A 19,977-nucleotide genomic window follows, 5' to 3' on the forward strand; every position below is an offset into this window, starting at 1 on the left:
AAAAAAAAAAAAAAAAAAAAAAGGGAAAAGAAGTACCCTTTGGCAAAGAATTGTATTAAGGGTACTGCTACCCAAGACCATTATTTCAGGTGACCTTAGGGAAACCTTCATTGTAAAACATGGAGAAAGAGACAGGAAGACAAACTAAATAGCTCAAGAAGGGAACTCTGGGCGAGGTTGCTGGCACATGGGACTGACTAGCACCAGATAGACCCGAAGCCCACTAAGTATGTGGAGAAATCGTTCCCATCAACGGAACTGGAAGGCTGGACTGCAGAGCCCTTGAAGGTTCAAGCCCAAAGCAGCACCCAGAGAAGATGGACTCTCAACACTTTGTTTCATGGCTGTTGAAAAATGATGAGGTAGAATATCTGGAAAGGCAGAGCTGAGGGCCAGGGAGGCACAAGATTAGGGGGCCACCCCCACAAAACCTACTGTTCTAGGAGGTGAACTTTGCAGAGGCCATTAGCTGTCCATCCCCTGGCTCACATTTCCCAACTTCCCCTGCAGCTGGGAGGACCATGTGCCTCAGCCCCTCTGTGGAACAAGGGCAGAAGTGCATCTGTGACTTCTGCCTCACGTGCCCAAGAGGAAGTTCTTGCCGAGGACACCCACACTTTCCTCATCGCTGTGGCCAAAAGGATAATGAAGAGATCTTGGAAGTTCCATGTTAAAGACAGAAGCACCAGCATTCACATGGCCATGCGCAGCCGAGCTGTCTACCATTTTGAAACTCTCCCCTTGGAACTATGAGAGAATACTTAGCTAAATGTTTTTTTTAAACTATTCTGATCTGGGTTCTTTTTATACTACCTCAGCCTTGTCCTAGGAGCACCATGTCGTCCAGGTGGACGACAGCCACGAGAACACAGGAGAGCTGTGGGGGGCAGGGTAATGGAGTCAGCCGGGGGCAGATGGTGGTCCCCGCTGCAGGGCTGGGTGAAGACTCACCTCCGACAAAGAGGACGGGGACGGGCCTCTGCTGGCAGGAGGACAAGGATCCCAGAGAGGGAGGTGTGTACGAGGGAGACCATTTGAATGAGAACCCGGTGAGGTCCTGGCTGGCTGCACCGGAACTTCCGGCCCAGCCCCGCCTGGGGGAGCCACTTGCCCTTCTGCCTGCAGAGGTCTCCGCTCAAAGGCTCCCCACCCATGGCATCTACAGGCTTTGCTGGCCACTCAGCCACTCGTCCCCCTTTTCTGCACAGCATACTTGTCACTATCTAAATGGTCTTCCCGGCGGTTGGTTGGTTTCTGTATTGTTTGCCTCCCCTACTGGACGGTGAGCGTTGGCCACCGCCTCTCCTGGCACCGCGGATGCAGCTGGCACGTGGAGGGGCTCACCCTGCCCCGTGGCCCCTGGCAGGCCAGCAAGGGGGCTACAATGTCTCCCTCAAGGTCTATTCCAACACACAGCTCCGCCAGGCTCCAAAGTTCCAGGCCAGGGAGACAGGCACCTTGAGTCACCCCTCTCCACTCCCCTGCATGCGGGCGGCCCCCCAGTCCTGGCCCAGGGTAGTGAAAATAGAAAAAAGAGATCTGTGTTTCAGCAAGCTTCCCAAATTAGCCATGAGATCATCCTCCTTGGCCTGGGGCCCTGCTGCCAGGGGCCTCTAGGAAGAGAGGAGGGAGCTGGGTACTGGGAGAGATTGCAGCCTCCCCTCAAAGATGGCTGTGAGGGCTGGGGAGCAGCTCAGTGGTAGAGCCCTTGCCTAGCAGCACAAGGCCACGAGGCTTGGGCTCCACCACAGGCTGGGATCTGGGCTCCCCAGTGCCAAGAGTCCCCTGTCCTGCGGCCTTCTGTACCTTGCTACCTGCATGAGGCAGCCAAGGGCCACAGTCAGGTTACAACACACACCTACAGTCTATCCCGAGCCCAGCCACGGACCATTCAGCTTGCATCATCTTCACACCTGGACAGCACCAGCCGTGCCCCTGAAGCCAGTGGTGAAGCGCAGGAGGCTCCTTGCATGGTGCCTGGCGTGTCTGACGCATGAGATGTAAGTCCCTGCTGTGGTCGTGACCTCACGCCCAGCCTGCCCAGCCCCCACCCTGGGTGACAAGATGGCAGGGAAGGGCTCCAGTGAACGGCTGCAGAGGCCATCTGGGGGCTTCGGTGGCTTATGCCTCCCTGCCTGACTCACAGTTTAAAACAGGAAGCCAACCGGCCACAGTGAGCGCAAAGTCATGTCTCCAGGGGCCAATTCCAACTCCTCTGGGCTGCTGCCGCCAATGTCCAGAAGTGGCCCTGGGGGCCTGGGGGTGTCCATCGTGCTTTCAGCAGAACCCCCACAGCCCATCCTTCTTCAGCCGGCTTCTGCTCCACAGCAGGCCGGGCACGGGAATGGGGGAGAGCTGGAGCTTTGGTTCCTGGCTGGCTCCAGTTGTGCCCTGGGTCTGGCTGAGTTTGCAGAGCATTCGGGGGACGGAGGCTCAGTGCCTGCTTTTGTAGTATGTGTCACCTTACTTGGCCACCCCCAGGTGGGAGATGTCCCTTAAAGGGGGTACACACTAGTCCCCTCAGTGGGCTGCACTCCCAGTTCTATGGGGGACACAGAAATGTCACGCTGAACACCTACCAGTGCCTGGCTCTGTGCCATGTGCTTTGGGAGCCCCAGCTCACCCAAAGCATCCTTCTCGAGGCCTGGGAGGGGTCCTAGTGTCATCCCACCTTACTGACCAGACTCGGTGATGGTGGTTTACCAGGCCACCTCAAGTGTGAGGGCTGAAGCCAGCAGTCCAAGCCAGTCTGCCTGACTCAAAAACTGCAGTTCATCTAGTTGCCCACCTGGGTGGTGTCTGTCCCACATCCATGCACTCAGAGCTCTTGAACAGGGCTTCCCATTGAGCCGAGGGTGGCAGGAGGAGGCCCAGCTCGGATTCGCTGGGCCCCTCCAATCCTCAAGAGGATGCAGGTGAGGGGACCATTCACAGGAGGAGCGTGCTTCCCAGAGCCCTGGAGGACGAGGGTCCAGGCAGGAAGCGTCGGGTCAGGGCGGCTCACAGGTCTCCCCCTCTGTTCTCCCCCGGGGGGAGAAGAGGGCTGCGCCCCTTCCTGCTACTGCTCTGCTGTCCTGGGCCAGACCTCTTACTGTAGAAGCTTTGGTCAGGGTATCCTCCAGCCCACTCACCCAGAAGTCTCCCCAGCACCGGCTGCAGGGCTCAGGCACTAAAGAAGGCAGTGATTATTCAAGACAGTGTGTGTGTGTGTGTGTGTGTGTGTGTGTGCACGCATACACATGTGGCATGAAAAGCAGGGAAGAGACAACAACAAACACAAAGCCTCTGGCAGGTGAGCACAGGGCCTTTTCCGGCAGCCCTGCCTCCCAGCCACACCCTTAGCTCCCGCTGGAGCCCACCCAGCCCCCAGCAGGCCCCGGGTGCGGAGCCTATGACTTCAGCGTCCTACCAACTGCTGCTGCCTCGCTCAGAATTAGCACTTCGTCTGGTACAACTGTGAGCATGAGAAGTGCTTTGATGATTCTGCTGGAGGGTTGCCATGACAATCCCCAGAAGCTCCGAGAGGGGGTGTCCCTGCGGGAGCGGGAGAGGGGAGGGAGACGGAGAGCACAGCAAGGGAGGGAGGAGAGGTGCCAGTGAGACACCCGCGTCAGACCCAGCCCTGTGTCCCTGTGTGGTGGCCGTGTTCACACAGACAAGCTCACTGCCTGACCTGGGCCCCGCTGTCCCCGGCGCAACGGCACAGCTGCTGCTGGCAGGCGGCCCGGGCTGGCGGGCAGGGTTGCTCCCACCCAGGTGGCACCCTGGCAGCCCTTCCTCCGGCGACGAGGTCCAGGGAATACCAGCGGAGCCTGGCGAGCCTCTGACAATCCCTGGGCCCGGCCATTTCCCACAAAGAGCCCACTTCCTACAAAGAGCCCACTTCCTGGCCCAGTCCTTCCTGCAGGCTTTCTCCGAGGTCCCAGGGTCCCACTCTGAGACCACTGTCTGAGAGTCACTGTGTGGCTGAGGACAGGATCCCCCACTATTTGAGCTTTGCAAAGTAGTTTCCCCCTGGAACCTCCACCAAGCAAGTATAACTTTGCTGTCTTGTAAGAAGAGAGAAGCCCAGAGAGGGGAAGGAACTAGACTGAGGCCCCACAGCAAGCAGCAAGGCGGATGGAGTCAGGTCGGGACCCAGTCCCAGACTTCACCTCCTGCCAGACCAGGTTCTCTGAACAGGTCCATCTGACTCTACCCCCTCATATGTGGACAGGGAAACTGAGGCCCAGGACATCGCCAGCTAGTAACCTGGCTCGGGGCCATCGGTCCTGAGGTGCTTCTCTGCCTCTACTAAACTATGAGGCAGGACCACAATTTGCACAAAGCAAACCCCCATGGAGCCAGGCGTGGCAGTGCACACCTGGGAGGCTGAGGCAGGAAAAGGGCAAGTTCAAGCCCAACCCGGGCAACTCGGTGAGACTCTGTCTCCATAGGGCTGGGGATATAACTCACTGTAAAGGCCCCGAGTTCAATCCACAGAACCCGGGGCAGGGTGGGGTGTGGGGGATAACAGCAAGCTCCAGGGCAGGGCCTTTCTTATATTCCAAGGAGAACATACAAGTCTCTATTCGGGAGGCCGAGGCAGGAGGATCACTCAAGCCCAGGAATTTGAGGCACAGCCTCAGCAGCACAGTGAGACCCCCATCTCTAAACAGAAAGGAGGAGGAAGAAGAACAGAAGAAAGGAAGGGGCTGGGGATTAGCTCAGCGGCACCTGCACCCGCCTCACCAACGCAAGGTCCTGAGTTTGATCCCTGGTACTGCAAAAGTGAAAGAAGAAAGGGGAAAAAAGAAAGGGAGGAACGGAGGAGGGCAAATTCCTACCTAGGAAGGAAATTGCTCTGGCTATCAGCAAACAGAGCTGAGGGCCCTGGGGCGGCTCTACGGCAGAGGCAGAGGTAGGAGGCTTTCCCACGCAGGACCTAAACACTGCCACCCAGATCTTGCATGGGGTCTCCCACTGTACCATCAGTGCTGTGTGGCCTTAGGCAAGTTGCTTGGGCTCTCAGAGTCAGAGGCCCAGGAAGGAACTGTCCTCCAAATTCCGGGAAGCAGGTCGGAGCCAGCAGTCCCTGACAGCAGATGTACCCTCATCCTACACCTGTCTCTGGTTTGGCTCAAACCTACCTTTCACTAATTCACCATGGGGGACACCACAAAGAAGGGCTGTGGACACGGCAGACACCGCAGAGGCGACAGTCAGGCACCTTGGTCACGTGACAGCACAGCGAGCCCCAGGGCCTTGGGACTGTGGGCTGTATGCTGGCTCTGGTGCCTGCTAGGAAGTTCGATACCCAGGACACCTGCCCCATCCTGGGAGAGGTGAGCTGGGCTCTAAGGATCAAAGTAGATGATTTCTAAGAACGTGAGGGTAAAATTTAGGTCCTTTTGTGGGGGGTGAGTATTTTATGGGAGTTGAGTTGAAACCATGCCCTGTCACGTGATGCTCGGAGTCTGGCCAGGGACAGGACACACAGTTGGCCTTGGAAACAGCTACCTGCCCACTTTGGGAGACCCAGAGTGTTCCTTTCCAGCTGCCTGGGGACATCAGAGGTGGCTGCTGCACTTTAAGACACATTCAGGGTGGGTGGAAGCCTCTCTGACACTGTCCCCGGCCTCTCCCTGTCCTTCCTTCAAGGGAGAAACAGCAGCCATTGCTCCTTAAAGGGGCACATGGGGGCCGGGAGTGGAAGGAATGGGTTTTCTGGAGCCCCTACCTCAAGCCTAGCACCAGTGCAAAGTATCCTACTTATCATCTCACCCTTAAGCTTCTCTTCTGAGACAAGTGCTGCTATCCTCAGGCTTTGGTTGATATGGAGATATGGAGAGAACTTTTGGAGGTCATGCAACCGGTCAGTGGTGGGGCTAGGATTCAAACCCAGGGCTGAAAGTCGCCAAAGCTCTTTTTACTCGTCTCTACTTCCCACACGGTGCCTCCTGGACCTGCCCAGGGAGGGACTCAGTTCAGAGGTGGGTGAAGGAGCTGGCTGGGCTGGGGGAGGCTCTGGAATTCCACCTGGCAGCCAAGCTCCACTTCCCACCAGCTCTTCCAGGAGGAGCCCCTGTCCTCTGCCCGTCAGCAGTCTCGGATGAGGGACAGAAGTGTAGGTGACATCCAGACCCTCTCCTTTCTTTTTATTAGGGTTTAAATGTGAGCGTCCCCCAGAGACTCATGCATGGAGGGCTTACTCCCCAACATGGGACCCTGTCCAGAGGTGTGGCCAGACGTGACTGGGTCACGGGCCACTCACCGCATCGTGGTTAATCATTCCCCAGTTTGCAGCTCAACGTGCTGTGCGGAGATGGAGCTGGCTGGAGTGCGTAGGTCGCGGGGGCAGGACTGGGAGGTACATTCTTGTCCCTGACCCCTTTCTCTCTGGCTTTTCTCCCCATGTTCTGCTTCCCAGCTGCCAGGAGGTAAACAGTTTCCCCCACCGTGCCCGTCTGCCATGCCGTTCCATAATGTTTCTGCCTTGGAGCCAACCAACCAAGGACTGAAATCCCTGCGACCATGAGCCAAAATACATATTTCCTCCTCTAAGTTTTCTCAGGTATTTGGTCACCGTGTTAGGAAGCCGACGAACATAAAAGCAGCACTGAGAAGTGGGGACATTGGGGTGAACTACACCTGACCACACGGTTCAGAAGCCTTTGGAACTGGTTTATGGAAGAAATTTGGAAAGGTGTGTTGATGTGGGGCTAGAGAAGCCCTCGAATGCTGTAAGCAGAGCTGCATGAGAAATTCTGGTAGAAGTCGGAAGACCAGAATGCTGATAGAGATGTGAATGGTAAAGTCTGTGCTCACCAGGCTTCGATGGAAATGAGGACCCTCTCGGGAGCTGGATGAGAGGTCATTCATGTTACACTGTGGAAAAGAACTGTTTATATTTTAACCATGTCTGAAGACTGCCTCGGAGGCTGAATTAAAAGGTGATGGGGAATCAACAACTGGGATCTCATCTTATTAAAAAGCTTCTGCACTGCAAAAGAACCATCAACAGAACTAAAAGACAACCTACAATGTGGGAAAAAAATTTTACCAGCTGCTCTTCAGACACAGGGCTCTTATCTAGAACATATAAAGAACTCAAAACAATCAGCCCCCGCAAATATAAAGACCTGATTAAAAAATGGGCATCTGAAATGAACAGACATTTCTCAGACAAAGAAGTAAAAGCAGCAAGTAAGTATATGAAAAAATGTTCCACATCACTGGTTCTTCGAGAGATGCTGATGAAAACAACACTGAGATTCCACCTCACCCCACAAAGAATGGCTGCTATCAAGAAATCACACAATAACAAATGCTGTCAGGGTTGTGGGGAGAAAAGAACCCTTCTCCATTGTTGGTGGGAGTGCAGACTGGTGCAACCACTATGGAAATCAATATGAATGGACATACCTCAAAGAGCTGGGACTAGAGGTTTCATTTGACCCAGCCATCTCTCTGCTGGGTATCTTTCCAAAAGAAGTAAAAGAATCATATCACAGTGATTTATGCACACCCATGTTTATAGCGGCACAGTTTTAATACCTAAAACTTGGAAACAGCCCATTTGCCCATTAGTTGGAGACTGGATAAAAAAGATGTGGTTTTCTATAAAATGGAATACTACTCAGCCATAAAGAATGAGAAATTAGATTCATTCATAGGAAAATGGATACATATTGAGGATATACTCCTAAGTGAAATAAGTAAGTCACACATGTATAAATACCAAATTTCTCTGGTGTGAAAAACTATAATAGTACATAAGATCCTAATGAGATAATTGACAATGTGAAATAGGAAGAAAAGGGCTAAAGGTGTAGGGAAAGTGGGAAGGGTAGGGGAAAGGTAATAAGGGAAAAGAAAAAAATATGAGAAACTGAAAAAATGGAAATAAAGTGTTCATAAATGGGGAGGGGAGGAGTAGGTGAAGGGAGGACAGGAACAAGGGGAAAAAATGAGAACCAAGACCTGTCATGTAGGGGTACAAGATCCCAATGATGAGTGTAACTGTACTGTATACCTAAAATGTACCAATAAACTCAACAAGAGAAAGAAATGGGTTTAAGAAGTAGAGCCCTCCAATGTATGATAATTTTTCAATGAACTCTGTAAAGTACAAGTAATTTTTATTATATTAATGATGGTACACCTTAACTGGCAGGATGTGAGACTAAATTATGTGTTGTAAAATAAAAATCACAATCTGAAGCATCAACAAAAAAGTGATGGGTTAGTTTATCTGGCAGAGGAAATGTCAAAGCAGCACAACATTCAGGCTGTAGCATGGGTAGCTGTTTTTAACCAGATTTACAGTGAGAACTGGAAGTAAAAAGCAGAGCAGAAAGATTTAAAAACTTGCAGAGAAGAGTTGGGGTCCCTGAGGGCAAGGCTGGTAACACCTCCTGGCACAGCCCACCTCCTGCACTGGGTCTGCACCCTAGAGCTCAGACAGGCACCTTCCTGTGCACCGAGCTTCCTGCTGTAGGACTGGCTCAGGGTCTCCCGAGCCTCACCTTGATGAAAGGCTGCAGAAAGAACATTTTATATTAACCTTGAATGAGAGCAAGCGTGCAAACGCATGCATATGTGTGTGTTAAATGTGCCACCAGCGGCCCCCCAGTAAGGACCTGAGATGCATGAAGTTGTCAGCATGGGCTGCTTCCCCCCAGCCCCTGTCCACTAACAGACCGGCGTCCTGGAGCTGACAGGGCTTCCAGCAACCCCCCACCCCTACACACACACTTTCTGGCTTCCTGGCTACCCCGTTCCTCATCTAAACTGCAGAAGCACAGGGACTCTTAATGGCCCTGAGCTACAGCAGAAGTGAAGAACAGTTAAGAGGGCCTTACTCCTTCTAAGTCCCAATCCTGAAGGGGAAAGTTACTATATTGATCTATTTATTCATTATAAACATTTTGGGTTAGTCTTTTATTTCATTTTATTTCATATGGTTAAAGGTGATAGATTAATGACTACCATAAATTGTCATTTTCTAAGCTGTGTTTGATTCTATTGTTGTTGCTGATTTTATCACTTAGGCTAGTGTTGTGATTGATCTAATCAGTTATCTTTCCTGGTATTTCCACAGTTATTAGAGTCTCAAATCCTAAAGACCAGGTATATCTGGAATATACCTCCTAGAAGCAATCATTCCTTAAGGTTTCTAATTATCAGCAACAAATATACTTACAGTAAGTAATATCTAAATATCAACCCAGGAATGAAACCAAGAACTATACCAACAACAAAAATGGAAATGAGAAGACATTTAAACAAAACACAGTCTTCCAGCTTACTAAAGACAAATTCTGGGGAAAACGAGATGGAAAAGTCTAATAATCAACCACCTGGACAATCTGAACTGATAGCAAGCAAGTAAAAAAAAAAAACAAAAACAAAAAAACAGGTGAATGGGCTCTAGAAATATTCAAAACAGAAATAATTTCCCAGATAAAAGACATGATTATAAACACTAGAGCTGAAACAGATAAAAAAAATAGATGAGGTCAGGTCTGTGATTGAAGCCATGAATACTCAGCATAAGAAAGAAATGGAATCCATGAAACAAACTGATATCCAGGAGATTAAACACTCTATTAAAAGTATACATAGCAGAATAACCCAATCTGAAGACAGAATATCAGATACAGAAGATAGGATGGCAGTCAGTGACCTTGAAAAGACAGAAATCTTGAAAATAGTAAGGAACCACGAGAAATTAATCCAACAACTCCTAGATGATGCAAAGAAAATATAAGACTAATAGGAGTCTATGAAAAAGCAGGAGAAAGCACAAATGACATAGAAAAAAAAAAAACTCTTCACAGAATTAATAATAGAAAACTTCCCAGAACAAAAGAACTTGACATACAGATAAATGAAACATATAGGACTCCAATAAAATAGAATCTACACCTAGACATACAAATATCAAGATTCCGGAAACCCAACCGAAGTACAAAATACTACATGCAGTTAGAGAAAAGAAACAAATTATATGCAAAGGGAAGCCCATCAGAATCACAACTGACTTTTCAACACAAACCCTCAAGTCAAGGACAGCCTGGAGTGTGGTATTTTAAGCTTTAAAAGAAAACAACCTCCAACCTAGGCTGATGTATCCTACAAAACTATCTTTCAAAATTGACGGAGAAGTAAGATATTTTCGTGACAAAGAACACCTGAGAAACTTCATGAATACCAAGACAGCACTCCAAAATTTTTATTAAAATATCCTAGAAAAATACAATGAAGGTCACAACTCCATGAGGCATGACAGAGCAAATCCAATAGGCAAGAATTTAAAGGGAGAGGGAGAAAATTTTTTAAAAGAACCAGCAATAGGAAAATAATATGACAATGATAAGTCAATACATATCAGTTATAACCATCAATGTCAATGGCTTCAATTCACCAATCAAAAGAAACAGACCGGCAGAATGGATTAAGAAGCAAAATCCAACAATATGCTATATACAAGAAACACACCTATTTGAAAAAAATACTCATAGACTGAAAGTAAAAGGATGAAAAACAGTTCTCCATATGACCAGAACACGGAAAAAGCAGGGGTAGCTATCTTATTTGCAGACAAAGTAAACTTCAAACCAGAACTAATTAAGAGAGACAAAGAAGGTCACTATATCCTCATAAAGGGAATAATAATCCAAGAGGAAGAGATGACAACCATAAATATATATGCACCAAATACTAATGCCCCCAACTATACAAAACAAATATCAAGGGACATGAAACACCAAACTAGCCCTAATACAATTGTAGTGGGGGACCTCAACACCCCATTGTCACAAATAGATCATCTAGTCTAAAAATCAACAACAAAATACTAGAACTGAACCAATGTTTTGAACAAATGGACTTAATAGATGTTTACAGAGTGTTCCACCCCACAAAATCAGAATATACATTCTTTTTGGCTGCACATGGTTCATTTTCCAAAATAGACCACATACTAGCTCATAGAACATGTTTAATTAAATGCAAAGGAAACGAAGTTATCCCATGTATATTATCAGACCATAGTGCAATTAAACTGGAGATCAACAGCATAAGAAAACATAAGAACTTCACAAACACATGGAAATTGATTAACACTCTCCTGAACAACCAATGGATCACAGCAGAAATTAAAGAAGAAATTAGACAGTTTTTACAATTTAATGAAAATGCCAGTACAACATACAGTAATCTATGGGATACAATGAAAGCAGTTTTATAAGGGAAATTCATAGCAGTGAATGCCTACACTAGGAAAACAGAATGAGCTCAAATAAACAAGCTAGTGGTGAATCTTAAGCTCCTAGAAAAAGAAGAGCAGGAGAAACTCAAAGCTCATACAAGGGAGGAAATTATAAAGATCAGAGGCAGAAATCAATGCAATAGAGACTAAGAATGATACAAAAAAATCAATGAATCAAAGAGTTGGTTTTTCAAAAGAATAAATAAAATCAATAAACCCTTAGCCAACCTTATCAAAAAAAGGAAAGAAAAGGCTCAAATTCATTCAATTAGGAAGGAAAATGGTGATTCAGCAGAAATAGAGGATCATTAATACTTACTTTGAGAATCTGTACTCTAATAAAATGCAGAACACAGAGGAAATGGACAAATTTCTAGATACATATGAATTACCAAAGTTGAAAGAAGAAGATATAAAAATTCTAAACACCCCAATTACAATCAGTGAAATTGAAAACAAAATTAAAAATTTACCAACAAAGTAAAGCCCAGGTCCTGATGGCTTCACTGCTGAATTCTACAAGACATTTAGAGAAGAACTACTGCCACTACTCTTTAAACTTTTCAATGAAATTGAAAGAGAAGCAATACTTCCAAATTCATTCTTGGAAACAAGTATTACTTTGATTCTAAAACCAGGGAAAGACCCAACCAAAAAAGAGAACTATAGGCCAATCTCCCTAATGAACATGGATGCAAAAATCCTCAATAAAATACTGGCAAACAGAATACAGAGGGTCATCAAGATCATATACCCTGACCAAGCTGGATTTATCCCAGGGATGCAAGGATGGATCAACACATGTAAATCAATAAATGTAATACCGTATATTAACAGAATCAAGGACAAAAACCATATGATCCTCTCAATCGATGTAGAAAAAGCATTCGACAAAATTCAATACCCATTCATGATAAAAACCCCACCGAAAATTGGAATAGATGGTCTTTATCTCAATTTGATAAAGGCTATCTATGAAAAGCCAACAGCCAACATTATACTAAATGGTCAAAAACTGAAAACCTTCATGCTAAAATCAGGAATGAGACAAGGATGTCCACAATCACCACTCCTGTTCAATATAGTTTTGGAAACATTAGCCAAAGCAATTTGACAAGAGAAAGAAATAAAAGCAATAAAGATAGGAAAGGAAGAAGCGAAACTGTCATTATTTGATGATGATATGATACTCTACAAAGAAGACTCAAAGAACTCTGCCAAAAGACTTCCAGACTTAGGGCCAGGGATTTAGCTCAGTGGTGCTGCCACCTGCCTCTCATGCACAAGGACCTGAGTTCAATCCCTGGTACCAAAAAAAAGGTTTATTAAAAAAAAAAAAAAAAAAAAAAAAAAAAGACTTCCAGACTTGACTTGATTGACAGATTCAGTAGAGTAGCTGGATACAAAGTAAATACTAAAAAATCAATAGCCTTCTTGTACACAAATAACAGTCTCACTAAGAGTGAAATTAGGACAACAATCCTTTTCACAATAGCGTCCAAAAAAAATGAAATATCTAGGAATCAATCTAACAAAGGAGACAAAGACATCTACACTGAAAACTACAGCACTCTAAAAAAAGAGATTGAGAGCTGGGGATTTAGCTCAGTGGTTCCAGCGCCTGCCTCTGAAGAGCAGAGGCCCAAGTTCGATCCCCAGTAGCAAAATAAATAAATAAAAATAAAAATAAAAAAGATTTAAGAGGATATAAGAAAATGGAAAAGCATCCCTTGTTTCTGGGTAGGAAGAATCAATGCAGTGAAAATGGCCACACTTCCAAAACTGCTATACAGATTCAATGCAATCTCTATTGAAATCCCAACAGTTTATTTCATAAAACTAGAGAAAACAATCCAAAAATTTATTTGGAATCACAAGAGACCTAGATTAGTAAAAGCAATTCTAGGCAACAGTGACATAGAAGGGGATAGCACAATCCCCAATTTAAAACTATACTACAAAGCCACTGTGATAAAAACAGCATGGTACTGGCAAAAAAACAGACCCAAAGATCAGTGGAATAGATGAGAAGATGCAGAAACATCTCATGACATACTCAACTACCTCATCTTCGACAAAGGAGCCAAATACTCTCTCTGGAGGAAAGATAGCCTCTTTAATAAATGGTGTTGGAAATTTGGATTTCAACTTGTCAAAGATTAAAACTAGACCCGTATCTTTCACCATGCTCTAAACTAAAATCCAAGTGAATTAAAGATATAAATATTAAAACAGAAACACTAACCTTGCTGGAAGATAAGTTAGGCAGAACTCTTGAAGATATCAGCATAGGAAAAGACTTTATGAAAAAATCCTCAGTAATATGGGAACTAGCACAAATAATCAACAATTGGGATCTTATTTTTTAAAAAAGCTTCTGCACTGCCAACGAAATCACAAGCAGAGCTAAGAGACAGCCCACAATGTGGGAAAAAAATCTTTACCAGCTGTTCCTCAGACAAAGCTCTACTATCTAGAATATATAAAGAACTCAAAACAATCAGCCCCCCCAAAATATAAAGACCCAATTCAAAAATGGGCATCTGAAATGAACAGACATTTCTCAGACAAAGGAGTAAAAGCAGCAAATAATCATATGAAAAATGTTCATCATCACTGGTCATTTGAGAGTTGCAAAAGAAAACAACACTGAGATTCCATCTCACCCCCATAAGAATGGCTACTGTCAGGAAATCAACCAATAACAAATGCTGTCAGGGTTGTGGGGAGAAAGGAACCCTTCTTCTTTGCTGGTAGGAGTGCAGACTGGTGCAACCACTGTGGAAATCAATATGGAAATACCTCACATAACTAGAAGTCCCATTTGATCCAGATAGTCCCCTGCTGGGTATCTTCCCAAAAGAATTAAAAGAATCATATCACAGCGAAACATGCACAGCCATGTTTATAGTGGTACAGTTTTGTAATAGCTAAAACTTGGAAACAGCCCAATTGCCCATCAGCTGGAGATTGGATAAAGCACATGTGTTTTTTTTTTATAAATGGAGTACTACTCAGCCATAAAGAATGAGAAACTAGAGACTGATAGCTAAGCGGATGCACACTGAGGCTGTGCTCTTAAGTGAAATTAATAAGTTATACATGTGTAAATACCAAATAGTTTCTCTGGTGTGAAAAAGTTAAAAGTGTAAATAAGGATTAAAATGTATAATTGATATTGTGTAATAGAAAGAAGAGTCTAAAAGAGTACAGGAAGTGGGGAAGGGCAGAGGAAAGGTAAAAAGGGAAAAGAAAAAAATCTGTGAAAAGGAAAAACATGGAAACAATGTCTTTGTAAACAGGGAAGGGTGGAGGGGCTGAGGCGAGGGCTGGGGAATGGGGAAAAATAAGAACCTGAAAGTCACGTATAGGTACAGGATCCCAATGATGAATGTAACTGTGTTGTATACCTAGTATGTACCAATAAATTTAATAAAGATTAAAAAAAACTTGCAGTTTGGCCAGAAAAGAAGTGCATCTGAAGTTGGGGCCAGGGAAGGTGCTGTTGAAGAGATCAGCACCACTGAAAAGCCAAGTACAACCCCACTCACTGCAGGATCAAGTGTGTAAAAGTCTGAAAGACTGCGCCTTGACACCAGGGCACCCAGGTCACCCACCCAGGGCTGCCCAAGCAAGTGTTCCCTGTGTTCAGCCATCCAGGCACTCTGAGGCCACTGCACCTGCAGTCCAAGGGGGCCTGGCTACTGTTCATGCCTGTGGCAGACCTTGTCATGCTTGTTCAACACACCTGTGGTGACAGCAGAAGGCATAGGGACCCAACTCATGGATGCCCTGTACTGAAGACAGGGAAGCAGCATCCTGATACACAACAAATGGGCCAGCAGCGCCAGGGAGCTCACACTGGAAACTCCAGCAGGAGGACTCTAGGAGCAGCACACCTCTCACTGGGCCTGGTGAACACGCCTTTCAACCCACCCCCAACCCAGTCTCAGAGATTGGAAATCACTGTCTGAAGAGACAACAAAGAAAACCACTAAGGCTTGGCTGATGGGGTGGTAAGGCCACAGGAAATGGAAGACTCCAGAGCAGTAGGAGCCTCCTGGATGGCTGGGAAGGTGCTTTCAGACCTAGGGGTACGGCTCATCTGTGGGCCACATGATAGTTTAGGGGGCAATGGCCACTATTTTGTTTTCATCATATACAACAGAACATAAAATATCAGAGTAAACATGTGTCATAAAATGTGTTTTCACGTGTTTCATGAAGCTTTTGTTTTTGTTGTGTGTTCACATGGGTGTGTGAGCTTTTTTTTTCATTTTAAACTGTGAGTTGAAGCCAAACCAAAAAAATAACATTAAACTGGCCCAAGCCCTGTACAATACAGGTGGGAACCTGAGGAAAGTGGCGGGCAAGGCTTTGCCCATCCTGCTGCTGAGACACAGGTCTGGTTTCACCAGGTCTTTCATCTCCAGGCACCACCTGCATCCACCTTGGGTGGGAAGATCGATCCCAGAGCAATCCCTGAAAGGGGCACTGAGGACAGGGTGGGCGTCTGTCACTGCATCTTGCTGCTGCAATAGAACATCACCATTCTTGGGACCTCATTCCTCTCCTGCTGTTCCCTCCCTGCCTCTGTCACTGCCCTCCCTCCCCAGATTCGGGTCCCCCCACCCTCTCTCCCACCTGCCTCCATGATGGCCCTTGCAGACGCCACCCCCATCTCTTTGCAGAAGAGCAGGTCCTCTGTCTCCCAAGTCTTTGTCTGAGACCTGCCTGAAGCCCCCACCCCAGCCTGCCCTAGATGTGTGCACATGTGTGTGGAGGGCAGGGGTCTTTCCCTCCTGTCCATACACTTTCCCGTAACTACCAGTACGAAGACGGATAGACATCTTCTTACTCAATTCTTGCAACAACCCTGTTTTACAGGTAGACAAAATCAGGCTCCCACACAGCAGGAAGTGGAGGAGCTGGGACTAGAACCAGGTCTGCTGGACACCAACATTTCCCCACAGCACTGTGCCGGCAGGCTGCTGGCAGCCCTTCCTCCAAAGTACTTGGATTGGGCTGGTGGAGGGGTGATGGGCTGGGGCTGGGGATGTATCTGCTCTCGTGTGGGAATGAGGAAAGGCATGCTCTGCTCCCAGGAGGGAAGAGTATTAGAAAGGCCACATCCACCCTTCTCCCAGCCTCCCTTGTTCCCGCCCAAGAGAGGTAAGCGCTTTTGCAATGCGGAGCTTGGGAGAAGGAGCTGTGTGGGGGCCTGGGGAATCTGGCCTTTGTTGTCCACTTCCTACCTGCCTGTCTGCCCACAGATCTGCTCCTATGTCCCTGGGATGCGGGGGAGGACGGCCAGTGTCCACCGCATGGGGAGGCAGAAATTCTCTGGGCAGCTGGCAGGGTCACCCGCTGTGCAGACCTCGGCTTGGTGAGGGAGGAGGGATGCAAGCCGAAGCTTCCCATAAAGCTTCTCTGTCGCCTAACCTTGCACTCAGCGCCGCGTGTTTTTCCCCTGCTTTACCACGAGTGAGGACAAGGGTGTCGCTGGCATCAGAAAACCCAGCATGTCCCCTGACTGTTTCCAGAGGAGCCCAGCAGGCCACACTGCAGACTGAGCTCTGAGACTCCTGCCCTGGTGGCCCAGGTCTCCCTGTCCGTGGTCCCATCCCTCACTGACCCTTAAGACTATGTTTTTCTTGCTCAGTGGCTCTGTCTGGCCAGGCCCTCTGTCGCCACAGGCTCCTGGCCGATCTGGGCCAGTTTTCCTCTCTCGCCTTCCCTCCTCCATCTCCCTCGGGCCCTTCCCTGTTCTTGAGTCTTGCAGTTGTCACTCTGCAGCAGGAAGCCTTCCCTGACCACCGCCCACGTCTCTTACTTTCTGCCAATCTCACGGTGCTCACTGCCAGCACCCGCATCTCACTTTAACCTTGCTGAGGTTCTTCGATCACAAGCCTTCTTCTCCCAAATACAATGCCAAAAGGGATGCTAACACTGGCTGCGATGTACTGAGATCTCGCTTCCGCTGGGCCAGGCCCAGGACGGCTTCTCCTCCAAGGAGAGACGCTTTCTAGAATACTGAGTGTCAGGCCTGGCACTCGGCGGGCGCTCAGCACGTGGGGAAGATTCTCAGGCGCGCTCCAACACCCTGGTGCACCTTCCCAGAAAGCCATTTGCTTTATTAAAATATTCAAAGCCTTAAAAACATGCATAGCCTTCGGGAGCTGCACCAGCGAGCCCACTTTTAGAAATTGATTCTGTGAAACAATCATCCCTGTGCTCAGAGGCTCAGCTATAGGACGGCTGCACAGGGCCATGCTGCTGATAAGCAGCCCAGCTGCGCCTTCACTTCCTCAGTTGTAAAGTGGATAAAAATAGCGCCTCATCCACGCCGCTGTGGGGATTAGGAAATTGGGCATCAATGTATGTGAAGCGCTCCACACAGTCCCCGGCACAAATTCTGGCTCCGCGGAAGTGGCCCCCAGCTAGACCACCCACCTGCCACCATCCGTTCTCACAATTTCCAAATCAGAACAATCATGAGTAGCAAAAACCACTAACATCAATGATGATCGAAATGTCTAACACAGAGGACCTGGTTAAACAACTATACACAACTCTATGCAGCCACTCAAAGTAAGGTTGTAAAATAAAACCATGCACTAATATACAGGTGGAAAAGGACTACAAGACTATAAATTTAATACGAAGTAACTTTCTTCAAGTACATAAAGGTATGGGAAAACATTCTGCAAAACGTGAAGACACGTCTTCCCCAGCTTTTGAAGTTACACAAAGATTTTCCTTTTCTTTTTTGTCTTTCTTTTTGAATTTCTTGCAAAGAACACATACTCCTTTTGTGACAAGGAGAAAAAAACTGATTTTGCAAGAGAAAATAAAAGCCACATTGGTTTACTTCTATCTATAAAAGAAGGGATTGTGACTTCCTTTTATATAGCCCCTCTCACATCTGATATACAATCTCTGGACACAAAAGCCCTGGTCTAGAACAGAATTCCAGTGTGGCCGTGTTTCATCTTCCAGGCCAAACTGTTCTGCGCAGAGTTTAGAAATGGCCCAAAAGCGTAAGCTCAGCTGCTGGCTGGGGGTGGGGGTACATCTGAGGCTGGTCCCTGGGGAGATGCCAGGAACTGACCCCAAGGCGAGGAGACACAGGGCCCTGGAATCCAGCCACGGTGCATTAGGAGGCAATTACCAGGAGGTACATGTGGTGGGGCCTCCCAGACCGAGCCAGGCGGCAGAGCAGGACCACTCCAGCATCTGGGAGCGCTCTTCAGCCCCAGCTACACAACTTCCGACGAGAGGTTTAAGTGCAGTTGGATCTTAATATGATCAGCCCCACTTACAGGCAATTTTCCTTTGGGTCTTCTCCTGAAAGCCTCCGTTCCCCCGCCCAATAGAGGCGTGCGCTCAGCTCAGGGACCCTGCGGGGGAAGGGCAGGGCCGCGGGTCATCCATCCGCCACCAGGGACTGTCCACCCTGCCCAGGGTTAGGGCTGGGTTAGCAGGGCGTGCGAAATGTGGCACTTAAAAAAGAATTGCATTACTAACCATATTAGTGTCGGACACCTAACACGCATGTGTCAACCCTCCCGCGAGCCCAAAGAGCGCGGTGTCCATGTCCATCTCACGGCTGAGGAAACAGGCTCAGAGGCTGCCGGACTGCTCGAGGTGACTCCGGAAGGGCACAGCCCAGGGTCTTCCTTCCTTACCCCCACATGGGCTTTCTGGCACCTGGGGGAGGCTGGGTGTCAGCGCTGCTCCCTGACTTCCCTTGGAGGCAGCACTGGGGCTGGTGGGGCCCAGCCGCCCACCTCAGGTTGGTGCAGAGCTCAGGGTGCGGACACTGCAGGGCGGTCCCACCTCAAGCTGTGGAAGGGATCCCCCGTGTTCCCAGCCACCTGCCTGGTGCGGTGTCAACTACGTCACTCCTAGGAGGGTATCCCCATAGACACTGCGACCTTCAAGGGCTGCTGTGCCCCAAGTTGCCCCTCAATACCGCATCATTCAAGCGGCAGGAAGAACCCTGGCGAGGCCTGTGATGTGGGTCCGCAGCTGGGGCTGCCTCATTCCCGGGGCAGCCTTTGGACGCTGCACACTTGACCCCAATTTTCTCATGTGTTCAGTGGGGAGAGGAAGCCCTAGCCCCACCTTCACAGCTTTGGGGAGACCAAGCACTTGGCCATACAAGGGTTCCGATTGCCTCAACTGCCTCGGGCAATGTGGGAGGCTGGAGGCAGCCACACAGCCCCGCTCACTTGTTGGGTGTCACCTCTGCTGCTCAGAGGAAGCCCCCAGGCAAGGGCATAAGGAACCCTGGGTGAGGGCCCCTCCCCCCCGTGCCTGGGCAGTCCCAGCAATCTGCTTAGCCCTGGCCAGGTTGGGAAGCCCCGGGGCGCCCTTCAGACACCCACAAACCTTCACTGGGCATGGAGGGTCTAGCTCTCCAGCCAGGATCCAGGGGTGGATTGCCTCCGCCCCACGCCCCCACGTCCCAACCCCATTCTCCCAGTCCCGGGCTGGAGTCCGGGCAGTGGCCCGGGGGAGGCAGCTCTGTGGTCACCAGAGCCTGCAGGTGGGCTTTGGGGGCTGGGGGCTGAGGATGGGTGGCGCCTTCGTCCCTCCGCTCTTGGAAGGCGCGGCAGCCCTTGCGGCGCGCTAGGTTCAGGACACCGGCAGGGGACCCCAGGGCACCGCGGGCGCTCGGTCGTCACAGCGCCCGCCCACAACCTTCCTGTGGTGGGCGG

At 48.5% G+C, this 19,977-nt stretch overlaps 1 long non-coding RNA gene across 3 annotated transcripts in view; it reads left to right on the plus strand.

The window, feature by feature from the left end:
* The window catches only part of LOC104854146, a 3,848-nt gene extending 3,104 nt beyond the window's left edge, over window positions 1–744 (plus strand). For all 3 annotated transcript variants that reach the window (XR_004514567.1, XR_777990.2, XR_777989.2), the window contains one exon: window positions 511–744. This is a non-coding gene — a long non-coding RNA (uncharacterized LOC104854146). The remainder of the gene's footprint in view (window positions 1–510) is intronic.
* The last annotated feature ends 19,233 nt before the right edge of the window (window positions 745–19,977 follow it).

This window comes from Fukomys damarensis, unplaced genomic scaffold (genome assembly GCF_012274545.1).
Source record: "Fukomys damarensis isolate Sample0158 unplaced genomic scaffold, DMR_v1.0_HiC HiC_scaffold_27, whole genome shotgun sequence".
NCBI lineage: Eukaryota > Metazoa > Chordata > Mammalia > Rodentia > Bathyergidae > Fukomys > Fukomys damarensis.